The sequence below is a fragment of the Empidonax traillii genome, unplaced genomic scaffold (assembly GCF_003031625.1).
Source record: "Empidonax traillii isolate 1590-97213 ecotype Southwest subspecies unplaced genomic scaffold, ASM303162v1 scaffold296:size1881848, whole genome shotgun sequence".
NCBI classification, from domain to species: domain Eukaryota; kingdom Metazoa; phylum Chordata; class Aves; order Passeriformes; family Tyrannidae; genus Empidonax; species Empidonax traillii.
In genome coordinates this window covers 591,561-601,912 of record NW_020955489.1, presented here as the reverse complement: position 1 = coordinate 601,912, position 10,352 = coordinate 591,561, and positions in this window count along the sequence as shown.

The following is a 10,352-nucleotide window of genomic DNA, read 5'->3' as shown; positions in this document are numbered from 1 at the left end:
AAAGGCTTTCCTGCTTTTTCAGGAAAGCCAGCGCTGCACAGAGTAGGACTTGAGATGCAATAGAAATTGTGGTGGGGAAAACATGAACAAAAAAGTCTTAACTTTTTGTGTGAAGCACACATTTGCTAAATAGAATCCTAATGGCATTATTGTAGCTAAAAACAGAGACTTGAAAATGCTGTATACATTATTATGTTCATTATCTACCAACTGCAAGAATGCTGTGCTAAAACTAACTCAAAACACCTCAGGTAAGGTAATTGCTACTAATGGATTTGAAGTGTGCAAAATTGAGCGTTATTACACAGACATCACATTCTCAACTTGGTGAAGCCGTTGGATATTGTAGTTACCAGCTCACTCATCTCTCAATCGGGGAGAGATTTGAGGAAAAGGGCAAGCTCTCATTCGGCACTGGAAGGGAAATTCAACAACATGATATTGCAGCCGCCTGTTTGCACCTCTGTGGTTAAGATGGGGTCAGTGCCTGCTTTCTGAAACACTGCTTCAGAAAAACATCTACAAAAATTTACTCCAGAATTAAACATCTCAGGAAAGATCTGAAAGTAGGCTTTGCATTTGTAAACTTCTGCAACTTGTAGGTCAAAAGGAAAGAATGGGACAGGAGATGGCAAAATTATGAGGGGACTCGTGAGTCCAATGATATATTCTGATGCAAATTAAGGGCTGGCCCTTCAAGATATCCTAAGCTACTATAAAGCCCTCCTGCCTAAAGACAGAAAACAATTTTCTTAGACTCCCTCCTGTGTAGGGATATGCCTGCAGGTCTGTTTCTGCAGATCTGGACTCTGCCAAAGCCCAGGTGTGTTTGAAACAAGATACTTGATTCACCTGCTAGAAAAATCCCATATAACAATATAACTAAAACACTTAGTTTGATTGATATCTTGGCTTTCAGGAAGGGTAAGATATATTTTTTAAATGAGTGACTCTGCATAAAAATCCATTATTCCAATTTAACTGTTGTAGCTACATCAGCAGGTCCCAGGTTATCCTCAAAAAAGGGGCTCCCAGGAGTTTTGCTGTCTTTCATGAAAATGAAATTTAAACTCTACCAAAGCCGATGTTTGTCTAATCTTAGACAAGTTAAGTTAATATCTTACAAATTATTTTGTTGTAACACAAAAGTTCTGAATTGGCATTCAGATAAAATTATGTAAATTATTTTCATTTCAGTTAATATGTAGAAAAAGTATGTGGCCAGGACCAAGTAAGTTTCAATTCCTTCTGATTATCTTGGGGAAAAGAAATTAAAAAGGCCATGTATGAACAAGATAAAAGCAGTCTCTATCCTACTACAGAAAGCACAAAGAAATTTGAACTCACAGCTGCAACTGAAGGCAATGGGAGCTGTGCTTTGAACAGATAACAAACTAAGTCCTCTGAAAAATCAGACCATGCATCTCAGATCAGGAACTTAAAATTAGTGAATACTTTTGTACTTAATCTCTTTCTGCCTCAGTTCTTCATCATGAAATGGGGATAATACTACCACCCAATGCCTCACTGCAGTGCAGTGGAAATAAGTTCATTAATGTTTATGAAACATCCAGTTACCATAGTGATGAGTTCTATAGAAAAGCCCATGTGGAAATTAATATTTCTGTCTTCAGAGCAGGGTTTGAATAGAACACATTTAGTAAGGCCTGGGGCCACACAATGAGGAGAAAAGTAAACAGTAAATAACTTGCCATTGAAAGATAAAAACAATAATCAAATCAAAATGGCCTGTTAAACAAAATAATTTTTATCAAAATTTTTCATTTCTATAAAATGACGTTTTATTTTAATTCTTTTACCATTTCCTTGGTAAAAAATACAAAGTTTTTTGCTTTTAACTTTCACTCTAGTTTTCTGCTTTTGTTCTCCTAGCCTCGGGAAAAGAATTTTTTTAAGGAAATTATTTAAAGCATCTGGAAACCACTATCTTCAAGTTTTCAAAAATCAAAAGCTTTACTTGTTTGATTTGGCAAAAAAATCTGAAAAAATAGTGACATTTGTGAACTTAAGATAACCAAAATGGGCTCCTGAACAATCCTAACCCATTCAATCCAGCAATTCTCCTCATTGAGTGAGTTTACAAAGGGAGGGATATGGGGTTTATATTTTGAACCATAAAACCAGGTACCTGGTTTGGTTGGTTGCTGGTGGATCACGTGCCAGCTGGTGTTGTGATACTATCACGCCAATCAACACAACTAATCTCTCAATTTGAGTCGTTAACCTCTTGGTAACAAGCAAATCACAGGCAAGCACAAACTTACTCTGTGTAACCTGCGCAGACGAAGATGAGAAGACATCCATTTTAAGAAAAGAGATGGCTCTGGCAGAAGAGTCTTACCAACAAACAGCCCCCAGGGCCAGTGGCATGTTCTTATGGCAGGTGCTGGATGACCAGCAAGCACAGGTCAGGGATAAGCTTGCCCAGGACTACACTTTCCGCTATTTCAGGAGCCACTGTTGAAACTAGAACCCCATTTTTTTCCTTTCAAGTTGTTTTGCAGTCAAAGACATGGTATGTCCTTTAGAAGAGAACTTTTGCCAAAAAGCAAAGAAGAAAAATCTGAATAGGCCTACCCTTCATTGAAATAGATTATTCAAGTCTTTCTTGCTCTTCTCTGCTTTAGTCATTGCCTTCTCATACATTTTTGCCACTGTACAAGTATCATAGAAACATAGAATGGTTGGGTTGGAAGGGACCTTTGAAGGTCACCTAATCCAACCCCCCTGCAACAAGCAGGGACTTCTTCAGCTAGACCAGGTTATTCAGAGCCCCAGCCAATCTGACCTTGAATGTTTTCAAGGATGGGACATCCACCACCTCTCCAGGCAACCCATTCCAATGTTTCACTGCTCTCATTATAAAAACTTCTTCCTTATATCTAATCGGAATCTCATTTAGTTTAATACCATTAGTCCTTGACATATCACTACCTGCCCTTCTAAAAAGTTTGTCCCCAGCTCTTTTGCAGCCCCTTTAGGTACTGGAAGGTGCTATAAAGTCTCTCTGGAGCCTTTTCTTCTTCAGGCTGAACTCCAGCTCCCTCAGCCTGTCTGCATAGGAGAGGTGCTCCAGCCCTCTGAACATTTTTGTGACCCTCTTCTGTACCTCTTCCAACAGTCCCGTGTCTTTTCTGTGCTGAAAGACACAAGAAAGCGGGAGAGCCTTCGACAGAAGCTTTTCATTTAGGAACAATGCTCTTTCCTGAAAAGTGAAGTTTCAAAATGTTGTAGAATGACAGGATGAGGTAGGGAGAATAAACTGCTGGAATTATTTATTGTGTTCATTTATTGAATTTGATACCAAGCTGGATTGCTTACCTGCTTTTTCTTTCTGATGAGTAACATTGTTGTCCTATTAATTACCAGTTATTTTAAAACTATGATGAATACTTCTAAAATATATAATAATAGAATTAAAAGAATATATTTCTAATGCTCTTACTTAGAAAGCAAAGGAACCTATTCACTCACTCTGAGCTTCCACAAGGCTGAAACTCCAAGGCGTGTGGCTGCAGCTGCTACGAAACGCTGGTCGTCCTTACTTAGCCGTGCTGGGAGGTGCCTCTGCCCCCTTCATTAGCACAGGGTGACCCTCCTACCACACACGAACTGCTGCAGAGCTCAGCCTGGGAGCCAGCACTCCAGGCAAAAGACAGCGTTCCTAGTTAAGCACAGTGTCAAACGGGCTTGTGCAATCCACAGTCAGAAAATCCCCTTAAAACCAAGACATTAACAGGATTTTAGAAACAATAAATAAATATTTTAAACCCGATAAATTTTAAGAACAGTTCAAGCAGATCTAGTTAAAGCCGCTCAACTAAACAAAGGTAAGACGGGTATAATCTTTTACATTTCAAAGCAAAGTCTGAAGCTAATTGGACTTTGCAGGGAACTTCACATACAAGGAAATTATTTCACTGTTCTTTATTATACGTACTCAATTCTTAGGCAGGTCTGGTGCTGCAAAAAAGAGCAGATGCTCAAGTCAGTGAATACTGATTTTACTTCAGAATGCCTATATTTCTATATGGCACCTAAAGCTAAGGAAATATCAGCAGCGCTTGTGCTGCACGTTTGCCAGGACCTGCTGGGAAGAGAAAGAGCAGCTGTGCCTGGACCATTAAGTATCCTATTACAGAGGTGGCCCTGCCTCACAGGCAAGGACCAAAACAGCCACGGCCATAAAGTTTTTCACAAACTTCAGGGAACTTCACCAGGAAGCCTTAAAGTTTTCCTTTAGGAAAAGCTCTTCTAAACTGAGGGAGCCTAATTATGAGATCTGAGTCTGCCGCACAGAGCTCTGGCACCCAGAAATTATGTGAGGGCCAGTTGCCAGGATTAAGCATTTAACACATCAACAGGTGTTACACGTTATGCATCAATGAGGTGTACATCACCGAAACATAAAGACCCAGCAAGCCGACAGCACAACCATCAACCAGAGCAACGCAGCCATAAAATCCTAATTAGCCTCATACACGTGTTATGGACATTTTTATTTATTGACACGGTCAAATTAACAGGCAGCAGCATTTATTTTTAATGATAGCCTTGAAATCAGCCCAGGAAAAAAGTTAGCACTCATGCTCAGATACTGCATGCCATTTCCATTTAGCCACAAGACTGTATATTTTGAAATAATAATTAAATATTATCATCCTAATTAAGTTACCTTGAGCAGGTAAGAGAAATCCAGTTCTCGTATCTTGTCTGCCCTATTCCCCAGCTGAACAGGCAAACAACCCAGCAGGACAAACTCAGCAAGCTTCATGGTTTTAAGTGTGTACAGCCACAGGCCTGATCCCTGCCTGCTAGAAGCAGCAAATTCTGACAAGCAGAAGCGAGAGTGACAGGAATAAAGAGTCTTTAACTGAACACCACCAGCCAGGGGGGTATCTAAAATGCTGGTGAACAAGACTGGATGCCCTCAGAGGAATACTTATTTATATACTTCCATCACAGGGCGGCAGGTTGCTGTGAAGCAGACAAGATGCAGTGGCCTTTAAATACTGGTGCTGGCTTGGCCACGCAACAGTTCACAAAGCAGGAGGGAATATCCTGGTGTATTTATTATTACAGTGGGGAATTCAGACTGTCACCCTAACGGCTCCTTGAGACATGTAAAGAGAAAGGAACTGGGCAGCAGTGCAGTTATCAGCTGGGTTAGAGAAAGCACACAGAGTAAAGGATAATGAAGAGCTTTTTACCAGGTGTTTTAAGCAGGTTTATATTTTGCTGAAGATAGTAGGAGTTCTTGGAAACTAAACAAATGAAATCATTGCTTCATGCCTTTAAACTGTACTCGGTAGAGGTGCCTTCACAAACCAGATTTCCCATTTTAAAACTTCTGATTTACCCACACTAAACAAGGATCTTTCAAAAATGGCAAAGAAAGAGTGCGCAATAGCTGAACCAAGCAAATTGCATATTTTGCATGAATTACTATAATGTGCTCTGCCTGTTGGTAATTTCTGTTGTATACAAAGGATGACAGTTGCAAAAAGTAACAACATCCCACATTTAAAATAGATTCAGGAGTCTAATTGCACAGTCCAAAATGCTGAGACACTTACAAAGTAGAACTTGAAATCATCATTCACTTCATTGCACTAGAAAGCTTTGCACTAAATCCTGCTCTGTGGCTTAGACATGGGCTGAAAATTGGAGAAAAAGGAATGAGCTTTTGCAGGTTCCTAGGTTCTTGGGACTTGGCATTCACATATATGCATGCAGACAAACCCACCTGAATCTGTTAAAAAAAAAAAAAATTTGTTTTTTTTCAGGAAAGAGTAGGCCTGTAAGCTTAGCTGAGAAAAAGTTTCCACAACATTTTTATTTGAGAAAAAGAAAAAGTAATGAATAACACACGGTGAAGACGGGAAAAGGATCCTGTTTCTGCCCATGAGGGAGAAGGGTGAGGGTAGGGTAGGCTTCTCGAGCTGCAAAAGCAGGCACAGGACAGCACATGGACAGGTAGGGCAGCTGTCTCTGTGGGGGCTCTGAGAGGGGCTGAATTACTGTCCCTATGGAGCCTCCCCATCCTGGCCAAGACAGGATGCATGTTTATAGCCTTTCTTCAAGTGATAGCAATATTGGGGGGAAGGCCAAAAATGTGAGGGGGGAGAGGAAGCAGTTTCCAGTATTTGTCATTATTATAGGTTATATATACAGGAAGAAAGTTAATTAAGCTTTAAAAAATCCATCACACATCAATGGGTGCATTTTAATGAGTACAAAAAGTTGAGGTGTTTACTGCCAATTAAAGTGGTTTTTAAATAAGCATTAATTAACACAGAAATTCAGAAGAAAGTTATACCTTGTCAAAGAAAGGCCAGTGCAGTCTATGCCCACTTCTGCTCCCATTCATACTCAGATAGTAATTACCACCAACCCTATATTTTCCATAATAATGAGGAGAGGCTGTCATGGCTGTCAAACAAAACATAACAGGGAAAAAAAAAAAAAAGGTGCTGCACAAAATACCCTCAAACTGAAGTAAACTTTTTTTTAAGGCCAAAACCACAGGAGATGGCAGTGAGGAGTAAGGCAGCAAGTGGGGCAGTCACACAGCCATGCCACGGGCAGCTGCCCCCACTTGGCTCCCTCTCAGGGAGCAGAGACTTTTCCACATGGGATAAAGCCTCCTCATATGGTTCAGTTGAAGAAAGACCGAAGAAAGGCCAAGGAACAAGCAGTTGTTTCATCCCTAGCACTGTGCCTCATGTAGGAAGCTGGTTTCCCTGTGAAAGTCAGAGGATTTGTTTTTTTCCTCACAAATAAGCGCTGACAGACTCACTCCCTGTTTCCCAAAGTCAAGTCAAAGCAACCACTGCAAATAAGTTCAGTTTGAACATGTACTTCCAGTTGGTGTAACTGGTGGCATGCAAAACAGTACAACTGTCACTTTTGTCACTTCTCGATTGTTTAAGGATTTCTCCATAATTGTTGGGAGTGTCAGCTCTACTTCAGCTAGTGTTGGCCCCTGAGAAGTGAGTAAAGGAAGTGAATACTCCACTCTCAGTCAGGTATATGTTTAAATATCTTAGGAAAACCTCACCTCCTCCAAAATGCCTCTTAGGCACTAAATAAGGTTTCCAGAGTCCCTTATTGAAAATGGCCTCTTTCCTCAGTTCCCCAGCTGTGAAGAGACAAGAGCTGTACTGTCTTTTCAGCTGATAGCATAGGCTATCACAGGTCCCGTTCCCAGTACCCTAACAAGTTTTGGACTAATCTTTAGCGTAGTGCTTTAAAGTTAATTAAAAAAAATAAAATACAGAAAAAAAATAAAACAAATATAGTAAAGAATATGATATGCACAGATTCCTGCTCACTGTGTCCCTCACCCTTGGCATGTCGCTGATGTGAGTTGTGTCACTCAGACAGTGTGCAGCCTCTCTATAGAGCTTGCGTCTGTCGAGGAGTATCTGGGTGCCTTTTTCCTATTCAACATCCCCAGGCGATATCTGCAGTGAAATAAAGAAGGAGAACATTAAAGGCCATGGAAGTGTTGTTGAATTTAGTTGGACAGGGCCTTCAGATCTCACACTAATCTTTCTAGCATATCTGATGGGGCTACAGAGGAATATTTTATTGCTAGAAATAGTTGAGCGATTACTTCAGAGAAAGGACGGACGTAACACAAAAGAGTTTCCAAGTACCGACAGGAAGGAGTGTTGCTCATGCAAAATTCCACATTAGGCACTACAAAAATAATGAAAAAAACCACCGGCCCTTGTGATGTCTGAACTCCCCGACACTGATATATGGACAGGGGAACAGAGGAGGAAAAAGACAGAGAGAGCAAAGCAAATACTGTAGGATGCTTACGAGCAGAATACAGGAGCCAAGTGTCACAAGTTGACCCTTTGTGTTTGCACTGAAATTTGACCACTCCACACAAAATTCCTGGCTTTTACCTGGTTCGAGTATTGTTCATAAAGGCTATTTCTCACAGCATTGTGACATTTAATGCTGTTTAATCAAAACTTCATAGAAGGAGTTACAATTCTAATTACTACAAAAACCATTGTAACACACTTATGTTTTCCTTAGATGGATTTGACCCAGCTCCGATTAAGGGCCGTAATAAATAAGTTTGTGCATACAGAGGCACATCAGGAACACAGCTTGCTTCCTAACAAATCCAAGGAAAAAACGCTCCCTCTATGATGACTGTAAAAGAGCCCTGCCACATCCCATGCTAGAAAACCTCTCAGACTTTCTGGCAGCAGAGGTGCCCAGTGCTCAGGGTAGATCTGCTGCACATCATCCTCTGGGACTCCCACTGCAGTGACACCTGGACACTGGCACATGGGGTTTTCGTCATTCAGGAACAAGGAAAACAAGGGAGAAAGTTGTGGTGGATATAAATCATCTACACCTTTCTTATCAGGATGAGCATGGCACCGGGCTGGGAAGCACCTGGAAAATATCAAGTATGTAAAGACAGACTACAAGGCTCAGTCCCAGCATGATCAATAGTACCAAACATTGTGGCTTCAGCCCCATTTTTTCAGGCCCTCTGATGTGAGGCTATTTGAACTGTCAGCTAAGGCTGTTCCTTCCTTCAGGCTTGCACATGTGTTGTACAAAACAATGGTAACAACAGTCATATTACTGACAGCAGGGTTGAAAGTTGGAACCCTGAAGAAACCTGAGCTTCTTTCAGCCATCTTCTGGAAGCCCTGTGGACCTGGCTCTGAAGGTGGACTCCAAATTCAACCAAATATGTCAGATAATTGCAGTTAGTCTTTTATAATGATGAAATATGAAAGAAAGGAGGAAATTTTTTGTTTAGAAAGGCCTCTGGCTGAAGGTTAGCTTATGCCCTTAGCCAAAAGTGTTTCTATTTCTTCCACAGCTCCTAATTATTTTCAGGGTGTTGGGATTTTTTAAAATATTTCTCATTCCTCTGGAAATATTTTAATATCTACATAAACTTGTACAGCTCTTGGGCCTCAATATATAGGTTACAGGAATGTACTAAAAAGAAGGGAACATGCTTTTTAAATGCTTGTATGGAACGAAAGCCAACATTTCTGCAGCAAGCCACCCTTTTGGTGGCTAGGAGACAAGTGAGAAAAAAGTCCCCTTGGAAAAAGACCGAAAAATAAATGAGAGTCAAAACTGCTGTCACATGAAAGATAAAAACAACATTCAGTCAATTAGTTGGTTATAAATGGAAACTCCCCAAGAAGCATACATATGGAGAGAGGAGGAGGAGGAGGAGGGGGAAGTATTCCCTTGGAAGTAATGTAGGAGATCTCCAGGCTCCTAATGCTTTGAGTGAAGCTGCCTGGTCTGGTCAATAGGCAAACTTCTGCCATACTCATAAAACTGTGTGTTTATGCTAGTTTTTTTAGTTAAATCGATGCAAAAAAGGGTAACTGTATTCTCCGAAATCAGTGGAAACTTTACTTCTTCTGCATGCTGATCTCTGCAGCCTCATCACAAATAGGTGGCAAGGTTAAATGTCCTTCCAAAGGATACAAGTGTCATCACACAAGTGTAAATCCCATTATAAATAATGTCTTGCACCACCACCAGTACCTACAAAATGAAAATGTCAGACAACATTGGCTTCCCCTGCACTTACTAGGAAACTGGTAAAAAGTCTCAAAAACTGACAGCACCATCAGGTTCAGCTCTATCCGAAGTTTTAGCCATAGGACAGACAGCTTGCCTGTTGCTAACCACTTCAAGCATCCACAGCTTTATTTGTGATCCTGAAAGAAGTGAACATCTCCTTCACGGCCACATAAACTTATGGTGACAGATCTCTCCAAAAGCCAACTTGACAGATGAAATCTTTTGTCCAACTGAAGAATAGGTTCTTTCAGTGAGACTTGCTCTTTTGGTCACCTCTCAATAATATAACCTTTGATTAGAAAATTACTCACACACCGGAAACATTTTGGAAAGACCGCAGAGGTACCACATTGTAAAGATGGTCTGAAGAAAATCTCAAAAGACATCTCTCTTTTTTCCCATTGACTGTGTGGCAGAAGCCCTGACTTACACCACTCTGCTTATTTAAGTGACAAAGGTCAACTCAAAATTTCCAAAATGGAAACAAATCTTTAATTTTAGATACTACATTTCCAGAGATGAGGCCAACAATGTGACAAGATAGTATGCTGGTATGAAGGTGGATATTATTGTGAAATGGGAGGGAGGTCAAAAAGCCACCCTCTGAGCTATGGACAGGAGGCAGCCAGTAGCACAGGTTCCATACTCCCGTGCCAGAAAAGCCAAACCAAAACACACATCCTCACGTGCCTTCACACACGTGCTGCAAACCAAGGTGTGGGACTCCTAAAGGGGCTGTG